The sequence below is a fragment of the Oryctolagus cuniculus genome, chromosome 2 (genome assembly GCF_051225735.1).
Source record: "Oryctolagus cuniculus isolate XC-2025 breed Fujian yellow rabbit chromosome 2, ASM5122573v1, whole genome shotgun sequence".
Taxonomy (NCBI): Eukaryota; Metazoa; Chordata; class Mammalia; order Lagomorpha; family Leporidae; genus Oryctolagus; species Oryctolagus cuniculus.
In genome coordinates, this window is record NC_142868.1 from 159132947 (window position 1) to 159160695 (window position 27749).

Genomic DNA, 27749 nt, shown 5'->3' on the forward strand with positions numbered 1-27749 from the left:
TTACTCTCCTCATCACTTTATGGGGGTCTTGGGAACAGACTTCACCCCATCTTTATCTTTATCCCTAATATCTAGGTATCATCTGATTCCTAATATCTAGGGATCATTCCATGGAGACTAGACCAGAGAGGATGACCTGAGAGTCTATGGCTACCTACACTCAGAATCAGTCCCTGATTTCAGGGGAAAGATTCCATTCCTGGCCAACAGGACACACTGCCCTCTCTGTTTGAGAAGTCATTTCCCAGACTTCTCAGGTCCCCCATTCAAATAGATTTTTTTAAGATTTATTTATTTGAGAGATACAGTTACAACCACAGAGAAGGAGAGACAGAGACAAAGGTTTTTCATCTGCTGACTCAATCCCTAAATGGCCTCTGTAGCCAGAACTGGGCTGATCTGAAGTGAGAAACTTCTTCTAGGTCTCACACAGTGGAGGCAGGGGCCCAATCACTTGGGCCATCTTCCACTGTTTTCCCAGGCACATTAGCAGGGAGTTGGATCGGAAGTGGAGCACCTGGGACTCAAACCAGCACCCATATAGGATACTGGCATTGCAAGTAATGGCTTTATTCACTATGCCACAGTGCCAGCCCCCAGATTATCAGCAAGCACAACCCACCATTCCTCAGGATTCATCTGAATCCCAAGGTAACAGTTTAACCTCAAGCCAAGATCCATTCTACTTCTACACGCTCCTAGGGGGGCTGTGCAATGCTGTGGCAAGCCCAGCACTCAGCCTCTGAAAAAGCAGGATTTTATCTCTAAAATAAGATTCATAATAGCGACCTTTCAGGGTTGCTGTGATGATAAAAATGTAATAGTCTATGTAAAATACTCAGCAAGGGTATCTGTTATTTTTATTTTTCATTATCATCTTGGCCACTGACAGGGCTGGTAGCTGCCCTAGCTCTGCTGTATCAGAATCATTTATCAGTTGCATTGTTCATCTCATCTCCATAAATGGCCTCTCATCTCCCTTCCCAGGCAGCTCATGTATATGTTTCCTAACTCCCATTGCTCCAGGGTTCAGGGTCTCCCACTTCAATCACTGACAAATATGTGCACGTGGCCACAACAATCTGCCCACTCTACCCGCACTGAGCTATGAGTCCATACAAAGGAGGTCCCTCCCATCCCTTTTGCCCAAAAGCCCATGGGATCTGGACCCCAAGCTATTGAAATTGCTTAGTTTTGAATGGAAGTTTGTCAAAATCTTCATAAAGGGCTCACATGTCATTCCATTATCAAGAAGCTTGTCTAGAAATGACAATGGTAATGAAATACATTGATGAGAACAGCAAAGCCTAATCTTTAGCAATCGAAATTATGATTTTTCATTAAATTGAGACCCTGTGGAGCAAAAAATTAAACAAACCCCAGTAAAAGGATAAATAGGCTTATGATAAAAAATGACAGGTGACGTCTTGCTGTTGGAAGTAATCAGAAGTACAGCCCTCCAGAGAAGGGAGCGTGAGGTGGCGGGAGCTGAGGGAGCGCCTCCATGGGGCATTTCAGTCGCCACGTCTTCCCTCCGCGCATGCCTCCTCCTCATCACCCGTCCCAGGCAACCTCTGAGTCATCAGAGCAGCAAGCGACAACGTCTCTGACCTCCAGGAGAGACGCAGGGAGCGCAACAGCAACACCCCAGAGGGCCACATCCAGCACTGGATAGCGTGACACCCATTACTCTGTGCGAAACGCACCAAGGGGCTTGCCGCCCATTGGATCAAGTCCTACCCACTTAGCCTGGCATCCACAGTCTCCTCCTGGCCCGCACAAGCCCGCTTCCCCCATCGGTGCCCCACTGTGTCCCAACAGCACCTCCCTGATGATGAACCAACTCCTTCTCCACAGCACACCCCTCTGCCCACATCACCTTTCAGCCCTCCCTGATGGCTTGCTTCTCCAGACTCTCACTGTACTGATATCCAAGATCTGCTGCTGCCCTCCCCCTAACCAGACTGTACATTCATTGAAACACAGATGGGGATGTTTCCATTTCTACATGCCTCACAGTTCTGACCATAGGCTTTTTGACCCATAGTAAGGGTCCAATACGTGTCATTGAACAGCGTTGAGTGTGAATGAATATATTTCTTGGCAAAAGGGAAGAAAAAAATGGAGAAGAACGAATGTTTCATGAACAGTGACCAGGAACTAAGCTGTACTTTTCATGCTACCTCATGAGTTTTTGATAATTCTGAGATTGTGCCATCCTATTTTATAAATTAAAAAAAAAAAAAAAACTGCACTAGAGTGGGTGTTTAGCCCAGTGACTAAGACGCTCACATGTCACATCAGTGTACCGGATTTGATTCCGAGCTCCAGCTAACATAGACCCTAAGAGGCAGTGGTGATGGCTCAAGTACCTGAGTTCCTGTCACCCACATTCGGAGACCTGGATTGAGTCCCCAGTTCCCCCATTTAGGGGCTGAACCAGCAGGTGGAAGCTCTTGCTTACTTGCTCCTGATTTTCCCCTATTTCTCCATTTCCTTTTTCTTCTTTCTTCCCCCATCCCCATCCCTCCCTTCTTCCCTTTCAAATAAATAAAAAAAAAAAATTGAAGTACCAAGGATACAAATTACACTATTGGCAGAACATACATAATTCAAATTCAGGTTAATCTGCCTCCAAAGCACGTGCTCACTCCAGGAATTTTTCTCATCACCATCCTTGTCACTACAGCCATGCTCATCTGCAGCAGCACTGAGCCATTTCACAGCACAGAGACCTTTCCTGGTCACTCTGTAGCTTCGCAGGCTAGAGGCCTGAGTTAAACAATGCGAGACACAAACCTCTCCGTTAGAAGGCACAGTCTCCATGTTTGCTTTGATCCCCCTAGAGAAGGGCCTATCCAACAGGCAAAGAGCACCAGTTCCATCAGACCCCCTACCTCCGTGCCTATCCTTCTGCCACTGACCAACCCACTGACTGGGGCAACGGTGAGGACCTGGGCCAAACTCTAAGTCCTCGCTCTGTCAGATAGCCACATGCCCCTGGGTGTAACTTTGATCCTCTGAGGCTCAAAAACATGGCATGACATTAACTGTTACATAAATGTTGAAAATTAAGATTCCAGGTTTTCACATGAAAGAGTAGATTCAATCTTCCCCTTTTTGAAGGAAGTATTTAACCAAATAATCAAAGTTATTTTTAAAGTATAATTTTTAAAAAGGATAACATTATAACTCTTGCTCAAATACAAGGTACAAAATGAACATGCATCAGATATTTTATTTAACACATTAATTAATGAGGGAGCCAGTAAGATGTTATTATGAATTCAAAGGAGAATTCAAAGAACACACACATCCAATCAGGAAAGCTAAGGTGAATATACCAAGAGAGGAAGTCAGTGGTCAATTATACTTCATCAGTTAGATTTTATTTAAATTTCTAGCAACAAGAAAAATTTGTAAGATCTCTACAACTTGCAGAAATTTAAAACCACTTCAAGGACAATTAGAGAAATAGACCACTATAAAGTCAGATAATCCAGGTGGATACCCTAGACAGACCTCAAATTTCATAGGATACCCAGTAATTTTTTTTCTTTTTTCTTTTAAAAATTTTTTTGGAAAGTCTTTCTGTAATTTTTCCTTACATGATTAACACGCATCCCTTCTTTCCAAAACTCTGTCCCAGGGAAGAGGCAGCAACTAGTAAGAGAGCCCAGTGTTGTGATACAGCAGGTTAAGCCACCACCCCCAACGCCAGCAACCTACAAGAGCACTGGTTCAAGTTCCAACTACTCCATCTCCAATCCAGCTCCTTCTAATGTGCCTGGGAAAGCTACACGCTCCACGTGGGTAGTGTAGTTCTGGGCCCTCAGCTATTGTGGTCTCTGGGGAGTGAACCAGTGGATAGAAGATATTTCTTTCTCTCTCTCTTTTTAAATTAGTTTTTAACATATTCAATATAGTACATAGTTACAATTCTAAGAATATAATTATATTCCCTTTTTCCCTACCACCTTCCCTCCCAACCTCTTAAAAAAAATGAGTCAAAAATGAAAGAGGAAAAGTGACCTGAACAGAAGAACAGAGCCTCACAAGCTAAACCTTACTTCCCTTACCTTCGAGGACATCCCTATTTGATGAACTTACCTTCATACGCCCCAATGAGAACCCACCTGGATATGTACTCCTGAGCATCCTTCTCATCCTTTAATCCACAGTTGTCTCGGAGACAGGTACTCAGGAATGATGTAGTAGTGGGTCTCTAATACCAAATGTAAAAAACATTACAAAGTTGTCCCAGGAATGGACGCATCAACATCATCTCAAAGCGTGTTAGAAGTGCAGATTCCCAAGACGTGCCTCTTCTCTCAGGGATCACAATCTGCAGTTTTAACCTGATCTCCATGTGATTAGTAGAATAATTGTGTGAGAAGCAACAGATTAAGTAACCACATCACAGCTTTATCACTAATGAAATAACTGTGTGGCTTTGAGCAAGTCAACTCACTTCTCTGGGTCTCAGTTTCCTCATCTGTAAATAAGAATCCTAGGTCACTGGCTTGGAGATCTCCCACCTGGTCTCCAACCCACTGTACAAAGATTTATCCCCAAGGTCAGCGCCAAAGCCAAGGTCGGGCTGCCAATTTCTGGAGCCTGGATTGTGCAGAGATTGAGTGAAGGCTTATGTACGTTTTCCTCTTGTGTCCTTCTCTGAGCAAAATAAATTGACACAGTGACCTTAGTGGCATTCTCTCTCCTCTGGGGAACCAACGGTGTGTCAGGACTCCCTGAGAGCCAAATGAGTGAGAAATCTCACCATCTGCTTCCAAGTCAGCAATTTCCACACTCTGCCTCCCTGATTGAGTGTATTGCCTTAAAAAGTCCCAAAATAATCAGTTCTGACAAGAAAGATTCAAATATGCTTTTCAAATTATAAAAACACATACAACACACAGGAATGTGCTGACAACCTGATAAAATGAGAAAGCAAAATTACCAGTTTGTTATTTTTAACTTACTTGTTTTCTTCAAGCAAGTCTGCAGGTTCCACAAAGAACCCCTGACCCCAGTACTGTGCGTACGGGTGCAGAAGGTTGCAAAGTTGCAAAGCCCTGTCCTCACCATGGCAACACAGAGCCCCTTCCATAGTGACCCAGAACTGCACACAGTCCCTGCTGGAGGCGGGAGCAAGATGGCACTGGGGAGAGGATTGCGCGAGGAAGCCCGCACATGTGGATGCAGACGACACTGCTGACAGACAGAGCACTTCTCCTCATCGCCCTTTGTTACTACCACAGAATGCATTCCCCAAGGAACGCAATGTCTGCTTGAGATCCAGGTGGGCCACAAAGATTCTGGGCCAATGAGAGCCACAGCAACATCCAGGTCCCACCATACCTACAAGTAGCATCGCACGAATCAAGAGGAACCAGTTGCAGCCATTCCCCACCTTTGTCCATTCAGGTCCCTGACTCCCCCTCCCACAACCATGGAACCCCCTTCTGCCAGACTGATCCCCTTTCTCTTCCCCAGATTATTCAGCCACATGATAGAAATCTATGGAATGTCCTGCCATGTCCTGTGCTCAGATGTTGGACTTGGGTCTCCTAGCTCTCACTGAGCTCAGAATTAGGTGGGACACACAGACCTACCTGATGGAGTCATAAGTCATTTTAGCACATAATTTCTGCATTAAACAGTGGCACCTGCTCTGGTCCTGACACTAAAAGGAAGGATTCTGTGGTGGATTAATTTCTGGGTTTAAAAAAAAAGATTTATTTATTTTTTTGAAAGTCAGAGTTACACAGAGAGACAGAAGAGGCAGAGAGAGAGACAGAGAGGTCTTCCATCCCCTGGTTCACTCCCCAATTAGCTGCAATGGCTGAAGCTGCACCGATCCAAAGCCAGAAGCTTCTTCTGGGTCTCCCACGTGGTTGCAGGGCCCCAGGACTAGGTCCATCTTCCACTGCTTTCCCAGGCCATAGCACAGAGCTGGATCAGAAGTGGAGCAACCGGGACTCAAACTGGTACCCATATAGGATGCCGGCACTGCAGGCAGCAGTTTCATCCATTACACCACAGCACCAGCCCCGGATTAATTTCTTGAACAACCAAAGTTCTTCTCTGAGTATCCTACTCTTTCCTGTGACTCTCCCCTACGCACAGTCAGAGGCCAGAGGCATGTGACGCCCTTTTTTTTTTTTTTTTTTTTTTTGACAGGCAGAGTGGATAGTGAGAGAGAGAGAGAGAAAGGTCTTCCTATTTGCTGTTGGTTCACCCTCCAATGGCTGCTGCTGCCGGCGCATCACGCTGATCCGAAGCCAGGAGCCAGGTGCTTCTCCTGGTCTCCCATGGGGTGCAAGGCCCAAGGACTTGGGCCATCCTCCACTGCACTCCCTGGCCACAGCAGAGAGCTGGCCTGGAAGAGGGGCAACCGGGACAGAATCTGGCACCCCGACCGGGACTAGAACCCAGTGTGCCAGCGCCGCTAGGCAGAGGATAAGCCTCGTGAGCCACGGTGCCGGCCCATGTGATGGCTTTAAAAAGGCAAAGGATTTTTATCACAAAGACAAAGAAATGGTTTTTGGGTTTCAAAATAGACTTTTAAATCCGGCATCAGAGCTCACTGGTTTGAATGCCAAAACTTTCATTGGCAAGTTCTGGTTTTCTTGACAAATAAGAGATTTTTGAGTTCCAAAAAATGTGATGTATTGATCACAAAACAGTGAACACAGTATCAGACTATTCCATGATAACTCTTGAAAATGATTATAATTGAAGGGTCAATTGATATATTTATGGTGCCCCCAGAGTTAGCTGTGAGGAGAAAGTCAGTACACTGTGTGGCTGTCTTATGGCCAGGAAAAGCCACATGTTAGCAGTAGCTTGGTGGGGACTGCCTTGCAATGGACAGGACACATGTGCGGTCAGTTCTGTCTTGATGATGACCACTGCCCCATGGCACATCTTGTTGGAAGCCAGAGCACAGGCACCATGACCACAGGTGAGCAAAAAAACAGCCACAGAAGCAGACTGCACAGGTAGGGACCAAGGGATTGGTAGCCTCCCAGATGACTTACAGCTTGCAAACTTTCCCGCCAATTAGGTACATCCTCATGAAGACCCAAACTGGCAAGTACCAAATTCTCCGAATTTAACTCTGGAATTACAAAGAAAATCCTGGAAGTCAGGATGGGTTGAATGGATTAACAGGATTTCCAGGGTTTTTTTTCCCCCTCGCATTAAACAAAATATGGCATTAGAGTCAGAGAGCTGAGATCTAGAATCCGTTCAATATCCTGTTGCACACCTAGGTTTTGTGGGTTAAATACAGGATTCCTGCCACACTTTTCTGACTCAAGTGCTTAAGTGAGGAGATGCTGGATAAGTAGGTATTTGCCAGGTGGGCCAAACATACTGAGAGGGAACATCCCACCTGACACTGACGCCCCGAATCAATGTGGAAGTACAGGAATTAACAGTTATTGTGCCTGGAACAGACAGAGGTTTCTGGCTAAAGAGTTTTAACATCCTCAGAGCAAGCAGTGGGAGGTACTACAGGCTTATAAACAAAATCAGGATACCAGCAGATCTGTGCTTTCAAAAGATCACTCACTGGGGCTAGCACTGTGGCGCAGCGGGTTAATGCCCTGGCCTGAATCGCTGGCATCCCATATGGGCACTGATTCGAGACCCAGCTGCTCCGCTTCTGATCCAGCTCTCTGCTGAGGGCAATGAAAGATGGCCCAAGTCCTTGGGCCCCTGCACCCACATGGGAGACCAGGAGGGGGCTCCTGGCTCCAGGTTCCTGGCTTCGGATCTGTGCAGCTCCAACCTTTGCGATCAATTGGGGAGTGAACCATCGGATGGAGGATCTCTCTCTCTCTCTCTCTCTCTCTCTCTCTCTCTCTCTCTGCCTCTCCTCTCTCTGTGTAACTCTGGCTTTCAAATAAATAAATAAATAAACCTTAAAAAAAGAAAAGATCACTGATTTTAAAAAGTTCATTCTCTGCTGCCACCACTGCCATTCCCCTGCCCCAACCACACCGTCACACACAGTCATCCTCCCCAAGGCTCTCCCAGTCCAAGTTCCATGTTCCAGGACTTCCTCTATCTCATCTGGTGGACTCACTCCCATCCCGATGGGGGATTCCGTGGCCCTGATCTCTACAATATCCTCACAAAGTTATTTCAGAAGATGAGAGTGCTGGGTGCTCTTATGACTATATTATGACCAGGAAGCTGAGAAGGACTTTATCTTTCCCAATTGCCCACCAGCCTCGCAGCAAAGCTCTGGGGAGGTATTCCCAGACAACAAATGCAGAACAGAAACCAGAGCACCATTGTAGTCCCAGCTGCACAAGCATGCTTTGTGATCTGCATGGCACTGATGAGAGTTTGAGTTGGATCAGGACCACATCAGCATGGGGTCCCTGATCTACTCCCTTCCTCCGAATTCTAAACCTTGCACCAAAGATGTTCATGGCTACCAACTGGAATGAGAGAAGCAGCTGAGCCTATAAAATTGAAAATGAAAACTGGGTTCTGATCTCTTTCAGCATAATGAACCCCCATGCCCCTCCTTTGAGGCCTAATCAAAGAGTTAGGCTAGGACCAATCACATTAGCAGAAGGGAGTTGTGCTTGAAATCCCAGGGCTGGCGATGAAAGAGAAGCAGAAGCAGCCACCCGCCTTCACTGCACTGCTTTGGGTTATGGCCTAATCTACTGTACTGATGGCCATATCTAGTATCAGCCACGAATGGGGGCTGTCACCCTTGGAGGAAGAGCCAGAGGCTCAGCACTGGACAAGCCTTGTCCTAGGGGCGCTGTCTCACCTGTGGAGATCTGCATCTTGCAAGAGGGCTGCAGGCTCAGGGGTTCACTGCTATCCCTGCACAGTGAAGCAGTGAAAAAAAAGCCCGTGGAAAATGTATTTTTGGCTATGGAAGCTTTCCTGAGTTTCTCAAAAATCACACCCAGAGATCATATCCATCTTCCTCTTTATCTCTTCATCATTTTACAAGGAAAGTTGACTCAAGGAGAGGAAGTTGTAAAATATGTGTGTTACCATGCTGCCAACTAAAACCTCACTGAAATTTAAACGTTATGTCCCAAGTTTTTCCCAAAATGTAAGCTCAGTCGTTGACTTGCTATTTTCTACTATTTGACAGCAAGGAGTTAGAGATTTTTTTCTAGATGCAAACCAGAGAGAACTGATTGTTAAAACTTATAACTGAAATGTTTTAAAAGAAGACAGGTGAGCATTTGGCGCAGCAGATAAGACGCCTCTTGAGATATCCACACCCCACACCACGATGCCCGGGTTCGAATCTCCATTCCACTTCTGATCCAGCTTGTGGCTAATACACTCCCTGGGAGGCCAGAGTGATGACTCAAGTACTCAGTCCCTGCCACACACCTGGGAAACCCCGATGGAGTTCAAGGCTCCCAGTTTTGGTCTAGCCCAACCCCAGGTGTTGCTGCATTTGAGAAGTCAACCAGGAAATTGAAAATTGACTCTCTCTCTATCTCTCTCTCTACTCCCCTCTCTCTCCCCTCTCCCTCCATACATCCATCCTTCCCTCCCACTATTGTTCTTTCAAATTACAAAAAAAAAAAAAAAAAAAAAAAAGACTATTGTTGCAATAATTTAACCGCCAGCTGAAATGCAGAATGCTACCAGAGTAAGAGAGAGGTCCCAGGAACAGGGATGCACTTCTTTTGAGTTGGCCATGCTGAGGGACTTTCTCAGTCACTGTCAGATGCGAGTGTTCCCTGTGGCTCCTATGGACAACCTTGAAATGATGATTTAAACATGAGGCAAAGAATCAACATTTCCCTCTTATTTTCTTAAAAAAAAAAAAAAAGAAATGAAATTATTGAAAAGTATCAAGAACAAGGAGAACCAAAGAAAGTCCACATTCAACAAAACCAAGGAGCGAGTTAAAACCTCAGATTCTACTGCTTTGGTTTGAATGTTTGTGTCCCTCCAAAATTCACAGTGGAGTGTAATCTCCAGTGGAAATAATATGAAAAAGTGAGGCCTTTACAACGTGACTAGGTGATAAAATCTGGGCTCTTCCCTTGTCAGTGGGACCTGATGAAAGAGCTGCAGGGAAGCAAAGAGGTCCATTTTGCCTTCTTTTTTGAAAAAATAAATAAATAAAAAATAAAAAAATTAAAAAAAACCATGATTTTATTCATTTATTTGAGAGGCAAGAGCCAGAGACAGAGGGAGGAAGAGACAGAGAGAGGGGTCTTCCATCCGCTGCTTCACTCCCCATATGGCCATGACAGCCAGAGCTGGGCCAATCCAAAACCAGGAGTCACCTCCAGGTCTCTCACAAGGGTGCAAGGGCCCAAGCACCTGGGTCACCCTCCACTGCCCTCTCAGGCCACAGCAGAGACCTGGAGTGGAAGAGGAGCAGCCGGGAAATGAACTGGCACCCATATGGGACACGGGCACCACAGGCAGAGGCTTAGCTCGCTATGCCACAGCGCCAGCCCCCCATGTCGCCTTCTTGCCTTGCCACTTTCCATCATGTGATAACACAGCAACAAGTCACCACTTTGGAAACAGTTTCAACCTTCACCACACACCGACCCTTCTAGCAGCTTGATCTTGGATTTGCCAGCCTCTAGAGCTATAAAAAAATAAATTCCTGCCTTTTATAAAATGACTCAGTCTCAGATATTTTGTTGGAGCCATGCAAACAGACTAAAACACCCAGATTCACACAGCTCCCCACATGGAAACACAAGAGCTACAAACAACAGTTATAGTTGAGAAGGAGCCCTGTGGGAAGGAACAGGGGGAAAAAAGATTCTAGAGAGAAAAAATCAACTGCAGCTTCCAAAACATGTGAGCCAACACACACCCCTTGAAGGTCATGGGCACACACTATGAGGTAAATTTTAGTTTGTAATATGGACAGGAATATCCTTGTACATACTGGGGATACACTCCTGAGATCAAAAAAAAAAAAAAAATGGAGAAAACTGAGGTAAACACATGCCATGTTTTCAATCTGTGTCATGGCTTCAAGGAAGAAAGAAATACATTTAAAAATAACAATAAAAAGAAGTGGGTATCTATCCTAATGATTAAGACACCTATGTCCCACCTTGAAATACCTGGGTCCAATCCCAGGTCCTGAATATAACTTCCTGATAATGCAAACCATAGGAGGAAGTGGTGATAGCACAAGTGACTGGGTTGCTATCAACCGTGCTGGGGACCTGGATGGAGTTCTCAGCTTAATTCCAGCCAAGCCTGACCAATGTGAGCATTTGGGGAGAAAACCAGCAAATGGGAACTTGTCCATTCTCATATTTTCTCTCTCTCTCTCTCTCCCCCTACCTCTCAAATAATAATAATAAATAACAAACATAAATCAACAGAGTTGACTATCTTCAATGAGTGAAGTCTAAATGAACTTACCTGCAAAATCCTAGATCAAAGGAAAAAAATTCAACTGATCTGAATTGCCTTGGCTCCTCCATTACACATTTAGCAGGTCAATACACATTTGCCTACTGTAAAGTTCAGTAATTTTCAAAAACAGCATAGGATTTACTCAAAGATAGTATGAGTTAACACAAATGAGAAAAAGAGCAAGAAAACCAAATGGCAATGAAGAACACAGAACTGTGTTGCATAGAAAAAATGAAAACTGCAATGAAAATTTAAAATACTTAATAAAGAAATTTCCTCTATTAAATATAAACATAAAATGCATTTATAAGAGCTCAAGGAAGGAACAGCACAATGAGAAAAGATTAAAAGCTGGAAGCATTCTGGAAAGAAGAATAAAAATAAAGCCATCCTGAAATAAAGGAAAAATCAAGGAGTAAAAAGGCAAATAAACACCAGTGAACAAAGTATGAGACACAAAAAAGAAAAATGAAAAAATGGAGAGAAGTTTCAAAAGATTTGAGAGAAAATTATTGATATGGAAGATATTTAAAGGATAGTCACAGGGCCCAAGAAAGAAAACTAAGAAAACAAATAAAAATTGAGAAACTAAATATATGAATTGGCAACATGCAGACCACAAATGATAACACAACTATGATCCACACTCAGCAGTAACCAATCCAGGAAACTGAACAGTAACCCCATGGCAATTAGTCCAAACAGCCAGAACTTGGTCATGAACTGCTAGCTGCCTTAATTTTTGCTCCCTACTGGCCATTAGGAACAACCTGAGAAAGCCAACTGTGTTCCCCATACCAAACACATATGTCTCACTCATAGTTAGCCTACTACCTTAGTCCATTTAGATTTCTATATCAAAAATATCATAGACTGGATGGACTATGAGCAACAGAAATGTGTTTCTTACCACAGCAGTGGTAAAGAACCTTTTTTCTGCCAAGAGCCGTTTGGATATTTATAAAACGATTCATGGGGCATACAAAATAGCCTGCTGTAGATTTATTGAATTTTGAGCCCTGCCTGTGGTTGCCTTAGCAGGACCAGACCAAAGGATTTCATGAACTGGACACTCCCCACCCCTGTTTGAGAGTTCAGGAGGCTCAAGACCAAGGCACCAGCAGCACTGATGTCTGGTTAGGACCTCTGCCTCCACAGAAAGCACCTTTGTGCTGAGTCCCCACAGGGTGGAAGGGGCCAGTAGGCTCTCTGAGCCTCTTGGTAGACCTCTAATCCCATTCTCTAGGGCTCTCCCCTCATAATCTAATCATCTATCAAAGGCTCACCTCTTAATACCACCACATTACAGGTTAGATTTCAACATAAGAATCTGTTAGGGACGTAAAAATTCTGGCCAGGACAGTAACTAATGGTATCCTCACTTCACATCTGATGAAAAACACCATAGTTGTATTTATTTATTTATTGTATTTAAGGCAATGAATATTCCTCTGAAAACTGTTTGCTTTTCTTAAAAAGCTGACACATACTGATATATAGATTTTTAAAATTGATTATATATTAGGTACTGAGGAAAATGTCAATAAATTCTCAAAGTAGAAGTAGTATAAACAATATCCTCTGATCCCAAAATAATGAGAAATCAATAAAACAAAATAATAACTGTATCATCACAACAGGAAAAATATTCATAGGAGTAATCATTGCCTTAAGTAATTTTTAAATGAGTAATACTAATTGAAATAAACTTCTAACTCAAGCAATTAATAAAACCAAAGAAAATCAGAAAGAGAATTAACAAAGAGTTAACAAGAGGAGATAAAGGGAGAAAACAAGAACTAGAAAATAGAGGTCAACGCAGCAGCAGAGAATAGATAAGAGCTCAAACCCAGAACAGGTAAAGAATTCCCTAAAACCAATGAACAATAGACATCCTATGAGAAGAACAGGTGAGGGACTTAAACAGTCACTCGAAAAGGATATTTAATGGCTGATATGAAAAGTCATTTAATCTCATGAACTGCTAGCGAAGTGCACATTAAAAACACAATGAGATCTTCATTTCTACCAAAATGCCTACAACTAAAACATCGGCAAGATCATCTGTTGGTGAAAATGAGGAACAAATGAAACATACATATGCTGCTGTTGGAAGCACACACTTGTACAACCACTTCAAAAAACTGCTAGTATTTTTCAACAACAAAATTCCTAAATACCAATAGAAATGACAATATGACATATAAATATATAGCCTGAGACTGTTCATAACAGCATTATTCCTAGTAGCCCAAATATCCACAGAGTGTGTATAAATTTTGGCATGTTCATATGATAAAACAGCGTGAGTCAATCAAAATTAGCAAACTGTTATTACTTGCAACAATAGGGAGGACTCACAATTGTATCATTCTCAGAGGAAGGAAACACAACGATACATACACTATATCAAGTATAAAAATATTAGAAGCCAGATGGTGGTTGCTTTGAGCAAGCTACAGGGAGCAATGGATGGAAAGCTGTAAAAACATGTTACTAGGGTAGGGGTTACAAGGGCATTCACTTTCTTAAACTCAATAGTTTTTGACATGTATTTTTCAGCATGCATGCTAAATTCCAGTTTTAAAGATTCACTTAAAAAAAAGATTCATTTAAAAAAGAAAAAAAAAAAACTAACTGCCAAAATGCTTTCACTTTTATTGTGGTAAAGCCACTGCAGTTGTGGAGTTTGTAACAACAGCTGACACTATCCCAACGCAGAATTTTAGAAGCCATCCTTATTCACTCTGCAGATAAAGGAGCTGTGGCCTACAAAATTAAGGAAGTTATCTAATGTCACAGAGATAGTAGGTGACAAGCTCTGGTCTCTTGGGCTCTAAATCTAACAGGTCACTTTTTTCCTTTTTCACTGTGTCTCACTGTCTCAACTTATGTACGCATCACTTGACACTCTCATCCCACTTGGCTCCCAATAAGTAAACCATAACAACAGGAAGTGATATCCGCCCACATAGCAATTTCATATGATGGTACCTATCCTGAAATTGTTGCTGAAATTACTCAAACGCCTGCCTGCAAAGAGTTTGGCACATGATGCACTTTCCAACAGAATACTTTCCCAAGATGAAAACTTATTAGCTAATTCCAGGGGCTTGGCAACATAAAAGTCATATGTATATTTTACAATTTTCTTAACCTCTTCTTATTGAGATAAACTAGATTATTGTGGTTAATGTCCCTAAAAAGTATGAATGGAAGGCATCTTTAAAATACACATATCTGAAAAATAAAATAAAATACACATATCTGGGGGCCAGTGTTGTGGCACAGCAGGTTAAGTTGTGCCTTCAGCTCCAGCTTCCCATACTGGAGCACCAGTTCGATTCCCAGCTGCGCTGCTTCCAATCCAGCTCCTAGCTAACGTGTCTGGGAAGGCATTGGAAGATAGCCAAGTAGTTGGATTGCTTCCACCCACATGGGAGATCCACATGGAGTTCCTGGCTCAGGTGTGACATAGCCAGCACCATTGAGGCCACTTGGGGAATGAATCAGCGGATGAAAGATTCATTCTCTCTCCTCTCTCTATCTCCCCCTGTGTGTGTGTATGTGTGTGTGTGTGTGTGTGTATGCACAGGGAAAAGACCGTGTGCAGACAAAGCAATGTGTCTATCCGCAAGCTGGGAAGATAGCCATGGACTTTCCAGCCTCTGGAACCATGAAAAAGAGAGGCCTGTTGGTTCAGCCACCCTCCCCGAGGTATTTTGCTCTGGCTGCGCTAACAGACTAATGCACTTGCTTACCCGAAAACTATGTTGCTGGCAGATCATTTCCGGGCAGCAATCTTCCTTTAGCGACATCTGCTCTTTTGGAGAAGGAGCACTGTATGGTATCAATAAAGACTCCTGCCTCTTTAACATTCCAGACATCGCGACAGACCTTGCAGGAAGTTATGTGTGGGAAATATGAGTAGATTGGCGTGTGTGGATGGGTTCAGACGAGAGAACCTTAAATGTCGAAGAAATGTGGATTTATTTCAGAGCCAGTGATGATCCACTGACAGCTTTGGAGGAGACACCATGGCCAAAGCTTTACTTCAGGGACAAAGTGCTGCCAGCAATGCAGATGATTTTTATTATTACTATAATGTCAGTGATTCTCATAATAGTATTAATTGAGCACTTGTTCTGCCAAGCATTATGTGTGCAGTATCTGTATTGAATTAAATGATGAAAAAGTATGAGAAAGATTTTGAAATGGACCAAGAAGATAGGTGGGTGATTCAAATGGAAAACTAGACATGATCTGGATTATGATTTTTTAGCTATTCTACAATACTGTAAGATGTAGAAAATTGACAACAATGGAAATAACTTCTGTCCGTTGAAATGCAAATGAAATATACCCTGTGGAATGCAGCTGATTATCACCTTTTGAACAAACCCAGTTTACATCTATTTGTAAATTCATTTCAGCATGCCTTATCGCCTATATTATATGTGGCTCTTTGAATTCTTAAGCCAGTTATGTCATCTCATCGGTTCCCTCATTAATGAGTGAGTTATACAAAATCTTCAACACAGGTTCATTTAATATTTGTATGCCATGATTTTGCTTTTTTCCAAAAAAATCTTTTGGCAATTCTCACAGCAACCCTATAAAAGTGGTACTGTTACTGTCCAACTTACAGATAAAGAAACAAAGGCTCTGAGAAGGGAAATAACCTGCCAAGGTCACACAGTGACCTTGAAACTGGCATGTGGATGGACGACATTTTAACCTTCTGTCTATACCAGCTTGCCCACTCTCGTACCCTATCTCTGGAGCTCGTCCCTGAAGCCCTCTCCACCCTCTCCACAGGGTGAGAAGTCCCTACAGTATCATGTTGTCCCACCTTCAACAGTCCCATCATTGTCTGACCTGTCTGACCAACAGGAGAGGTAATGGAGAAGCAACAGTAAGAACTGATGCTCTGTAGCTGAGATTTACAGAGGCAGAGACACCACTGTTTGTATTCTGTCAGCCACCACCTTTGGGGCATAAGCACGTGGGGGTAGCTGTGGAATGGGGGAAATGAAAAACATGGTCGACCATTTACTCTGTCTGCTAATAGGTCAACATTGCTCACTCCCAAAAGCAGAGGCTTTGTATCTCTGCCTCCAGTGATGGCACTGGAAATATTAGACACGTTGTTCTCGATGGCGATTCCTAATCACTCACTTCATATACACCTGGTACTGTACTATGGATTTACCACAGAGATTACTGTCACCCTAAGTGAAATCCTAAGAGGACAATGAGAATGCTTTCCTTGTGTATATACCGTATGTTTTAAGCCCTTTAGAATCTTCAATTATGAAGTAGCCTGGGAAGTGGGCCATATTTATATGACTATAATCTTGCTTTACAAATAAAGAAATTAAGTTCCATCCAGGTGAACTAATTTGCCCAAAGTCAGCAGGAAAGAGGAATGCAAATCCTGGCTTCCTCTACTTAATCCAGATCAGGTATGTCCTGATTCTATTTGTTCATACCCCATTCTATCTTTCTTCCCCCTTCTACACACTTGCACAACACATACAATATGTATTCACAATAATAACCCTGGCCCAAGTCAACATCCACACAGCCTCTCAGTCCTCCCCTCCCACAGCTGTGGGCTAATTCCTCCTCCTCCTCTGGACCTGAATGTACAGGGCCCTTCCTCCACTGTCCTGGACTGCATTACCCACCCTTCCCACTGACTCTCATGGTACCCAAGCTCCCACCACGAGAGCATTTGTCAAACTAGTGATTGTCTTCTTACTCATCTTGTCACCCAATAAATTGCGAGCTCAGCAAAGGTAGAAATATGAACAGATTGAAGATGATCAATAAATGCCTCTCGAGTGTTAGAAAGAACACGTGCAACATCAGGTGAGACCCAGGTCCTCCCTAAATGTCTCCTAGGTAAACCGTAAGAGCTCCGATGAGACTTATTGAAATCATCAGGCAAGTTTTCTGAATTTCCAACAAAACATGTTTTCTTAAAGAAACAGAAATGCCCCCTCAGGCCCAGCATTTCCCCAGATCCAGATAAATCCCAAAGAGCAGATTAAGCTCTTCAGAAGCCTGTTTTCCAAATTGCAGCACCAAGGAGTCCCTCACTTTTGCCTTCAGGCGTGTCCATGGGAAAACATTTTGCCCTTGGCTGTGTCACTGGTCATACCGGATAAGCCAGGCCTCCTGCTGGCTGGCGGGGAGCATAAATTTGACCTGAATTCTCTTTTCTACCTCTAAGATCTGGCCTCTTGTCTCTGACCACCAGAATCTCTCCAAACTTAAAAAAAAAAAAAATAGCTAATATTTCTTTAGGTTTTACTCAGCGCTAGGCACCATTCTCAGCATCTCAGATATGCTGACTCATTCAGTTGGCACAACACTATGAAGGGGGTAATATTACTATCTGTAATTTATAGATGAAGAAACTAAACTCAGGCACAGAAAGATGAAGAAAACTACGTAGGTCATTCCACTAGTAAGCAGTAGAGCTGAGATTCCAGGCTAAACAAACAGTCTGGCTTTGCCTGCCCTGAAGACCAGTTCAAGGCCATGCTCTCCAAGAAGCCTACCTGACCACCCCACACAAGGTAGAAATTCCACCTCTCTGCCATGCTCGAACAATTATTTTCAACCCTATTTATTTGTTAATGAATTTCCCATCTGGTGTGTTTTTTTTATAGAAGTCAAGACTGGCCGTGGCCGCCGCGGCTCATTAGGCTAATCCTCCGCCTTGTGGCGCCGGCAACTGGGTTCTAGTCCCGGTCAGGGCACCGGATTCTGTCCCGGTTGCCCCTCTTCCAGGCCAGCTCTCTGCTGTGGCCAGGGAGTGCAGTGGAGGATGGCCCAAGTCCTTGGGCCCTGCACCCCATGGGAGACCAGGAGAAGCACCTGGCTCCTGCATTCGGATCAGCGCGGTGCGCCAGCCACCACGCGCCAGCCGCGGCGGCCATTGGAGGGTGAACCAACGGCAAAGGAAGACCTTTCTCTCTGTCTCTCTCTCTCACTGTCCACTCTGCCTGTCAAAAAAAAAAAAAAAAAAAAGTAAAAAAAAAATAAAAAAGAAGTCAAGACCAAAAGATGCTATCCCCGATCTTCCCTCAACCAGAAATGGGGTTTTTACTATACATAGTATTTTATCTCTACACAGGGAATGGGGAGGTTCATCAGGGAAGGTGGCCTAGGATAAGAAGGAAAGCCAGCTACTGGTAAAAGAACATGTGTCACTCAGTAGAAAAGAAGCCTGGGTATATTGCAAAAGAAACACCACAAGTTATCCAAGCTCTAGGAGAGGAACTACTGATGTTTCTCTCTGATCACAAAAACATGTCGGGTCCTGTACTACAAAGGACAACAGACCCGCCATACCATTGGGAGGCAGTGGAACAAGAAGTTAAGCTTGGGGCTCCAGAGCCTGTGTCCTCATCTTCATTGTACAAGTATTTAATAATGTGGTGATGATGATCTCTATCCTATTAGGCTTAATCCTTGGCAGAAATCAATGGTCAGTCAAAGGAAATCCTTTAGGGCAGAGACCATTTAATCATCTTCATTATCATTGTCATTCTCATCATAATAGATGGCATTTATTGAATTCTTATATTCAAGGCACTGTACATGAATGACCACATCTCATATTGCTTCTAGCTGTAGAAAGCACTTATTAAGTATAGGTTGGCACATAGCACATTCATCCAAGCCAGTGCCCTGTCCTTGGATGGTTTTGTTTCAAGCACTCTGGCAAGGAACTCACAGAGTAGAATAACAAAACCTGTGTCAAGCACATGATTGAAAACCAAGGTTTCTCCATAAATGGTGATGTGATTTGAAATGGCCTAAGAGGTGGATTCACATCCTTCCTCAGCTACCATGGGTCAGCAGGCAAGTTACCTCCTTTCTTTAGCTACAGTTTCCTCTGACAATAAATAAATAAACAAGAATCTCTCAGCAGAGCTATGATGATCAAATGATACAAGAGTGGAAAGCACCCAACAGACCAAGCCCTTGGCAGAGGCCTGCCCCCTTCTCCACGACCACAGACACTTAAAGCCTACTTTTTGACATGCCAACGTTGTTGACCAACTTTAGAGAAATCTTCCTGAAATTCCCCCCTAACCCACTGAACAGGACAAAGCTTACATCTGTTAGCCTTCCATTGATATCCCAGGGTCACAACTGAGTGGCAAGTCTGTTTGCTTCGACACGGAGTGGCTCTGGATTGTCAATTCTGCCATCTTCCTTTTCTCCAGGACTTGCCTGAGTGTCAGCTTCAAGCCCCACTCCTTCCCTCCATCCCTGTTCATTCCCTCCCTGGGTTCTGTCACATGGGCAGCCTGCATTTTCACAAAGCTATAACTCAAAATAGATCTGACCAGAAGACGCCCTTGCTGTGGTCTCCTACAGAGCAAGATGTAGGGGCTTTGTGCCACCTCGTGTCCTTTGTGCTCAGAGATCTTTGTGTTGATTTCCATATTTCTAGGTATTTTCCAGATCACTGAAGAGCCTATTCCTCAAAATTCAGGCAACACCTAAAGTGGCTGTTACTAAGCACATCAATAACTTACAATTTTTATCTCACCTTGAATCTGCATTAGCTATGAACTCTTAATTAAACGTTGAGTGGGAGAATAAAAAGGAGAGGGAAATATAGGCTGCTTTCTAATGGGTCCTCTTCTTCCTTTCGTCTTCAAATACTTTGGGTGGGCACATGCAGATAAGACTGAGCATAGCTCTGAAGACTGTAACAGCTCTCCCTCTCCACGGCAGGCAAGTCCCAGCTGAAACCAAAGCAAAGAGAGGTCTCTTCAACAGTTCTCCATTGAAGGGTTTCCCCTCCTCTTCGCCTATCTGAATTTTGTCCCTGCTTGCAGGCTCAGCTGGACTCCTATCTCCACAAGCCTACCTGCGCGCAGGCTGCTTTGTCCTCCTCCTCACCCAGCTCACAGCTGCTCATCCAGACCACCTTGGCAAGGCTGCCTCCTACTTGTATTTAATTCTTCCAGTGTGACCTTTCCTCTCTACTCCATCCTCCCTCTGGCTACATCTGGAGTTGATACCGCTTGAGAACATCGCTGTAAATCTTCATGGGCAATGAATTTGTAGAAATATCTGTCCCACTCCCAACACCTATTTTAAGTGGTCAAAACTTACGGTTTTCTGGTTCAGCCTGTGTGGATGGGCACACCAGAGGGGCTACTCCTGGGGGAAGAGGACCACACACACACACACACACACACATGCACATGACATTAAGCCAAAGGAGAAGTTGAACAGCTCTTTCCTCCAACTGGTCTGCTATCTCAAGAGTGGAGTTATCCAGCTGATTTGGGTGCACAACTAACTCTGAGTCACAATAAAACTCCAGGCTCCCGGAGTGTGAAGAGCTAATAAATCCTTAGTGAATAAGACTCTCTAAATGGAGTTTCTTTTATGAGGCAATTTGTGAACACTTTTGTTTTTTTCTACTGGAAGAGCAAACTGCAAAACTGTAAATATTAACAAGATGTTAGATGGGGTTGGGCATAGTGTGGGGTCAGACACAGTTCCCAAACAGGACAGCCCACTTGCGTTCCTTATCACAGACCCCTGCTCACCAATTTGAGAACCCCACCTCCAAGAAAGAAGGAGCAATCTTTGTTTCAACAAATAAGACTGCGTTTCATTATGCTAAAACCGCATGCACAAGAATATTATCAGTTCCGCAATTGTTAAATTAAGGTCCTGTCCCCCAGGCAGGCAGTCTGCCATGCTACTTGGGTCTCTTATGGAGTGTTCTATGTACATGTGTGTGTTTGGTTGATAACTGTTTTGTGGTTTTGTCTGGGGCAATAAACACAGGATACCTTTTAACTTTTTAAAAATCCAAATAACTTAATGTTTTCGCTTCAGCTAACTCATTCGGCAATAGGCTTGCATGCCAACGGAAAACAAAACAAAACAAAAAACGTAGAGAGGCAGAGGGAGAGCCAGGAGGCCAAAACCACACAGGTTTGGAAGCAGGAGCTGGGGCCAGTGTGGCAGCCCGGCAGGTGAAGCTGCACTTGTGATGCTGGCATCCCATGGCGGGCACAGATTCAAGTCCTGGCTACTTCCGGTCCAGTGGAGGACGGCCCAAGACTCTGGGCCCCTGTCACCCACATAGGAAATCCAGATGTAGCTCCAGGTTCCTGGCTTCAGCTTGGCCTAGGCCCAGCTGCTGTGGCCATTTGGGAAGTAAACCTGTGGGTGGAAAATTTTCTTCTCTCTCTCTCTCTCTCTCTCCACGCCCCTGCCCCCACTCCTCCAACCCCCCACCCCTGTTACTCTCCCTCTCAAATAAATATTTTATTTGAAAAGTAAGAAATCCGCAATCCTTTAAAAAAAAAAAAAAACAGAAGCAGGAGTTGAGTATCTGCTGAAGGCCAAATACTGGGTTGCAGTAGAGGAATTTAACAAGAGTGTCAGTTACAGAGATAATTATGTACCTCATGCTCTATCTGACTCTCTCATTTGATCACGTTGCTATTATTCCATATTATAGATGGGAAAACTGAGGCCTAGGGGAAAAAGCCACCTGCAGCAGGTTATACAACTTGCAACCTAAACAGTAAATATTCAAAGCCCTGTGTGATGCTACTGCCCCCCCACTACACGGAGCCGGAAGACCAAGGCTCTGATGTTCTGAAGAATTCATGAGCCACGCTGTGGTTCTGTACAGAGGTCCTAGCACTAACTGGAGAGTAGAGCTCCCTGTTCAGCAGAATGCTGTGACATGCGAGGCATTTCTTGGCAGAGGGAACATCCCATGGATCTTTCAGCTCCAGGGGTCAAGCAGTCTACACAAAAGAGTCCAGTGGGCTTTCTCTCCCCACAAGCCTGGGCAGCTCAGCTCGCCCTTACACTTGACTTCAACAAGATCTGAGCTGTAACTCAGCTAAGAGCTGAGAAAAAGCCAGATGAGGGTCAGGAAGGAGGACAAGCCATGGAGGTTCTGCAGTATAAGCCCAAGCATCAGCATCACAGAACAGTTTTCTGTCTCCCTCCTGTTTTCTGTGGGCCCAGCTTCGTCTTGCCAAGTGCCTGGGGGTTGGGGAATTGGGCTGCTGTGCCCAGCTGTCCCCTATCCCTAGAAAAGACTGCATCCTATCCCTGGGACGCTGCAGTCAGCTCACCAGAGGTCAAGGTCTCACCCAAGGGATTCCATCACCACAGCGGACGTCGGGTGCCCTTTCCTCCGGCCCCCTCCCTCCCATCCTGTCCTGCTCCCCTTGGCCGTCCGCAGCTGTAGCCCCTGTAAGCCCTGGTGCTCTGGAGTTGGTGAGGTGGGTATCTGCAGAGTGACGGCTGTCAGGTCACCTGAGTCCCCACTCAGCAAGACAGTCCACTTGAAGAATGACAGCCAGCATCAGAGAGATCATGCACGGGAGGTTAGAACAGAAGGCTTTCTACCTCGGTTTTCACGGAGGCACCAAAAAGATTGATATCGGGATATCAAAGGAAGTGGGAGGCAGACCTCCCAGGCAGACAAGCCCTGTACAAGAATTTACAAAGGGAATAAAGGAGAACCTGATCCATGATGCATGGACCCCTCGACCAGATCAAGGGTGCAAAACTGGGTCAGAGAAGGATTTTAAGAGAAGCTGACAGAGATTTCTTTGGAGAGAGCAGTTGCAGGCGGGCTGTCAGTCTCTCTTGTCAGTGATAAAGGTGAGCTATCTCTAACCACTCACCCAGAAAGGGGCTCCAAGGCAACCACTCGTCGTGCTCCACACTGTGAGCTCTGCAGCAGGCGACACCGAGGACAGGTGCCTGGCTCACATCTGAGGAAGGTCGCCAGGACCATGGACGGAGGTTTGTGTCCTGGCCAGGAAATGTAGAATTCAAAAAAGAGCAACTGCCTGATGGGTAGCTGAGGGAAGCAGCTGCACGGAGATGGTGCACACTTCTGTGAACCAATCAGGACAGAAAACAGATATGAGGCCACTGGGAGCCCTGAACAGGGTGCCTGTAAAAGGGTGAAGGTGTGCCCAACAGCCCGGGGCTGACAACCGAATCCCCCGGGGACACTTGGGATAGGACTTGGAGGGGTCCAAAGAGCCTACACCAGCACTCAACAGGGAAAGACCTTTGCTTTCACCACTGTCCTGTCCCAGAAAGCAAGCAGCCAGAACCTTTAACAGCTGGCCTAGCATCTCCCATGGGGAATCCATGGAGAATCAAAACAGCAGCAAAGGTAGAAGCAGGAGAATGGGGAGGCATTAGGCGAGGTTCCCACTCTCACCTGGAGACTTCCTGAGTGTGGCAGGCCCAGCCTTGAGGAAGGGGCAGGAGAATGTTTGATGCAGGTCCTGTACAGAATTTTTGTATCTGTTTTGAACTGGGCATTCTAATTCCTGAATTGAGTCCGGGTAGGGGCCCAGCAGATTATGTTTCCAGGGATGAGCACAGAGGTCCAGGAGCCCACCAGCATTTTATGGTGGGACAGAGACAGAACTACCCCCACAGGCTAATCACACGTGAGGAAGACGCTCTCCTCTTCCCCACCCAAGTCCTGGCTAAGATCTAAACAGCTCCATTCCCAGTCGAGTCCTCCTGGACAGTTAGAGCAGAATAGTCCAATGGGCTTTCTCTGTAATGCAAACAAGATCTTCTCAGCCCTTGTACCCCCATTGCAAACACACTGTCCCAAGAGCAAAGACCATTCATGGCATCAGAGTTAGATTTGAAAAGTAAATAAGGACACCAAGGACTTGACTCTGACTCTATTATTCTTCCAACATTTCCTTGGGCTCCATGGAGTATGATGTGGTCATGCTGACAAGAACCCTCCTGTTCCTGTAATTTCTTTTCTCCAGCTCTCTCATTGTCAACCCTATCATGGAAATCTTATCATCCCTTTGTCCTAGCCATGTGTTAAAAGTAAAATATTCTTGGGCCACTGTTGTAGCACAGCAGGTTAAGCCATCACCTGCAATGTTGGCAACCCATCCCATATGGGCACCAGTTAGAGTCCCAGCTGCTCTACTTCCTGTCCAGCTCCCCGCTAATGTGCCTAGGAAAGCAGGGACCCTACACCCTTGTGGAAGACCTGGAAGAAGTTTCTGGCTCTTGGCTTCAGCCTGGCCCAACCTTGGCCGTTGCAGTCATTTGTAGAGTGAACCAGCAAATGGAAAAATCCCTCTCTCTCTCTCTCTCTCTCTCTCTCCCCCTCTCCCTCTCTGTCTCTCCCGCCTACCACCAAAACTTTCATATAAATAAAATAAAATATTCTGACAAAAGTGACACACTGTTCTTTTTTCATACCTTATTATAAATTACTATACTCCTCAAAATTTTAACCCATGCTCATTTTTGCAAATAGATTTTAGGTCTTCTTTTATTATTTAACATTACTGCAGCAATTTAAGCATCATTAAAATTATGCACAGAAATCGTAATAGCGTATATGCCTTTTAGAAAATACAAATGTTTTACAGAAATTCTGGCCCCCCTTCCGTAAGGGTCCACACGCTCATCACTCCATTGTCTTGGCTGAGTTTCCTCTAGGAACTGACTATAGCCGTGATCTAGAAGACAAGTAAAATCGCTTCCTATTGGTTGGTCAGGGGGAAGGGGGAAAGGAAACCAGGATCACTGAAGATTATACCAAGAGAATGACTGTCACCCAGGCCAAGGAAACACGGTAGGCACTTCAGGTTCTTAGGGTTTAATTTTCTACCTACTGATTCAGAACCATGATATTTTTTTAAAGGACAGAAAATGAAATATTTGGATTCAGGACTGAAAATTCTGCCTCACAAAATAGCATCCCATCTCTTACATGTACTCATTCATTGTTCACCTGCAAAGCTGTTTGAAAAAAACCAGCTGGGAATCAGAGCAGGCAGGAAGCAACTTTGAAAGCAGACAGTTTCACACCTCTTAACAAGCCGCGTGACCCCCGGGCACATTCCTTACCTGCGCTGAGCCTATTTTTTCCATCTGTAAAAGTGGATAAAAATAGGTACCCGACCATCTGCTGTGAAGCTCAGATCATCACTAGAAAATGTGTCAGGCGCCATGCACTGCACGCACTGGATACTTGATGTCATTGTCACCAGTTTGTATGACAGAAGTTTTCCCTGCAGACCCTTTCACACCAGGAGAAACAAAATGATAAGGGCTTGAGGGCCCTAAAATATAACCCCTAAGGTGAACAGACTTTTCTTCAAGAGGTATGGATGACGTCATAGCGCTGCGTTCATGTGCCTGGAGTGTCCCACAGACCCACAGCATCAGCCACAAGCAGTGGCCCCTGGGCCGTGGCTGCTTCACCTTTGCTATCTTGGGATCCTCGCAGATAATGACTCCTAAGAGCCTGGAGTAACCCCAGCCCCACCTCACTGCAGGGAGGGAAGGGCTATGAGGAACCCAAAGGCGCTGGGTAGCTGAAGAGGAAGGAGCCCTGGAGAGAAGAAATGTGAAATCCTCCCAAGATCACCTCTGCTAGCTTCCCACTCCTGTCCAGCCTCCCCCTCAATACCAGACACACACAGAACTTATCGGTGACACACACAGCCAGTCTGGCTACACTCCAAGCTAGGATCTCACAGACTGTGTCCAGCTAGTCTTCCGCTAGCACGAACAGGAAGGCTTCCTTCCAGCTCTGCCATTTCCACTTGTCAACCGCCCCAGGCAGCAGCCTTTGCAATCCCAGCAATTTACCTCCAGCCAGGATCAGAGGGGCCCCAGTCCCACCCAGACATTTCTGGTCCTGGAAGGGGATCTCTCACCCAAGCTGCACAGGGCTCAGGGAGGTAGGTCTCCTCTTTACTAGGGGGCATTTGGACTGGGAAGATAGAGAGGAAAGAGGAGGCAGCCCAATACCTGTGCCACTGGAAGAGCCTGGTCTCCAGCTTTTCAGGGGTCTCAGCCCATTGGGGGAAGCCAGTGCTACTGCTCCACTCTGAGGCTATTTCTCAACCTCTCTGTGAAACACAGCATCTGTCCTCACTCCAGCATTCCCAGTCACTGCAGAGAACCTCCCCACCACCCTCCTCCCTCCAGCCAGGAGAGAAGATTCTACAGTGATCCCACTCCTGCCCTGTGCCTGTCATTCCCAGCACCAGAACAGATATTATCTTATTTGAGACTATACAGGCATTTTGCATTATCATTAGAAAGTCTTTCAACATAGGCATAATGGTACCTATTTTACCTTTGGGAAAAGTGAAAGTTAAGGATACTAATTAATACACCCCAAATCACAAGTTCAGTAAGCAATAAGCGAGTGTTTTCACCAAGTTTGCCTGCCTGCAAAGTCAGCACTCTGTTACAACACACTGCCTTCTAATACTAGGCCTAGACAAGAATGTGGGGTGGCCAGGGCTCCCAAATCTGGGTCAATCAGGCAACACCTACTCTTCTCCCAACCCCCAAAGCGGCTCTTTGAATTAGCAACTCCAAGCTTCCATGTCCAAGGTCAGATCCCGTAGAGTCTGAGGAACTCAACCTGCTGGCCCCTGGAACACAGATGAATAACTGACCAAAATGTATGCCCTTCTTCCGTAGTCTAGAGCCATTTCTGGTCAACATCACCCCACTTCAGACTGCATGTTTCAACTTATCTTGCACCTAGAGTGGTCCTCGGACTACGTTCTTGAGAACAGGATGTGAGCAGAAGTGATCCATCAACCACAGGCTGAGAAGGAGGTGCACCATCTGCATTGTTTCTTTCTCCCTCTGATGGTCAGAAGTAGAGGACACCAACAGGCACCAGTAGTTCTCAGCGTCCATTACACCTGAGACTCATCCGAGGCTTTTAAAACCCCAAATGCAAGGGCCACATCAGAAAGCAATTCCACCAGGACCTCGAGGATGAGATCCAGGCATCAGTCTGGGGTCTCTATCTGATGATTCTACTACTCAGACAAGATTGAAAACCACAGATTGAAAAGCAAGGGGATAGTGAGGCCACAAGATAGCAGAAATATGGGTCTCTAAAGAGTACCGGAAGAAAACCCACTGACAACGAACACACGCGTGACTGTAAACAAGTGAGAAATCAACTTCCAAAATTTTTAAACTACCAGGGCCTGCCTTGTGGCATAACCAGTAAAGCTGCCACCTGCAATACCAGTATCACATATAGGCACCAGTTTGAGTCCCAGCTGTGCACTTCTGAGTCAGCTCCCTGCTAATGCACCTAGGAAAGCAGTGGAGGATGGCCCAGGTGTTTGGGCCCCTGAACCCACATGGAAGACCCGGAAGAAGCTCCTGGCTCTGGATCAGCCCAACTCTGGCCATTGTGGCCATTTGTGGAGTGCACCAGTGGATAAAACTCCTCTCTCTTTCTCTCTCTTTCAAATAAATAAATAAATCTTTAAAAAAAATTT

The 27749-nt window shown here is 45.0% G+C and overlaps 1 long non-coding RNA gene across 3 annotated transcripts in view; it reads right to left on the reverse strand.

Moving 5' to 3' along the window:
- Positions 1-27749, reverse strand: part of LOC127490327 (uncharacterized) — a 191299-nt gene that overhangs the window by 128451 nt on the left and 35099 nt on the right. For 2 of the 3 annotated variants that reach the window (XR_016230372.1, XR_016230373.1), the window contains exon 2: positions 4137-4225. The exons of the other annotated variant lie outside the window; for it this stretch is intronic. This is a non-coding gene — a long non-coding RNA (uncharacterized LOC127490327). The remainder of the gene's footprint in view (positions 1-4136; positions 4226-27749) is intronic. 3 annotated transcript variants of the gene reach the window in all.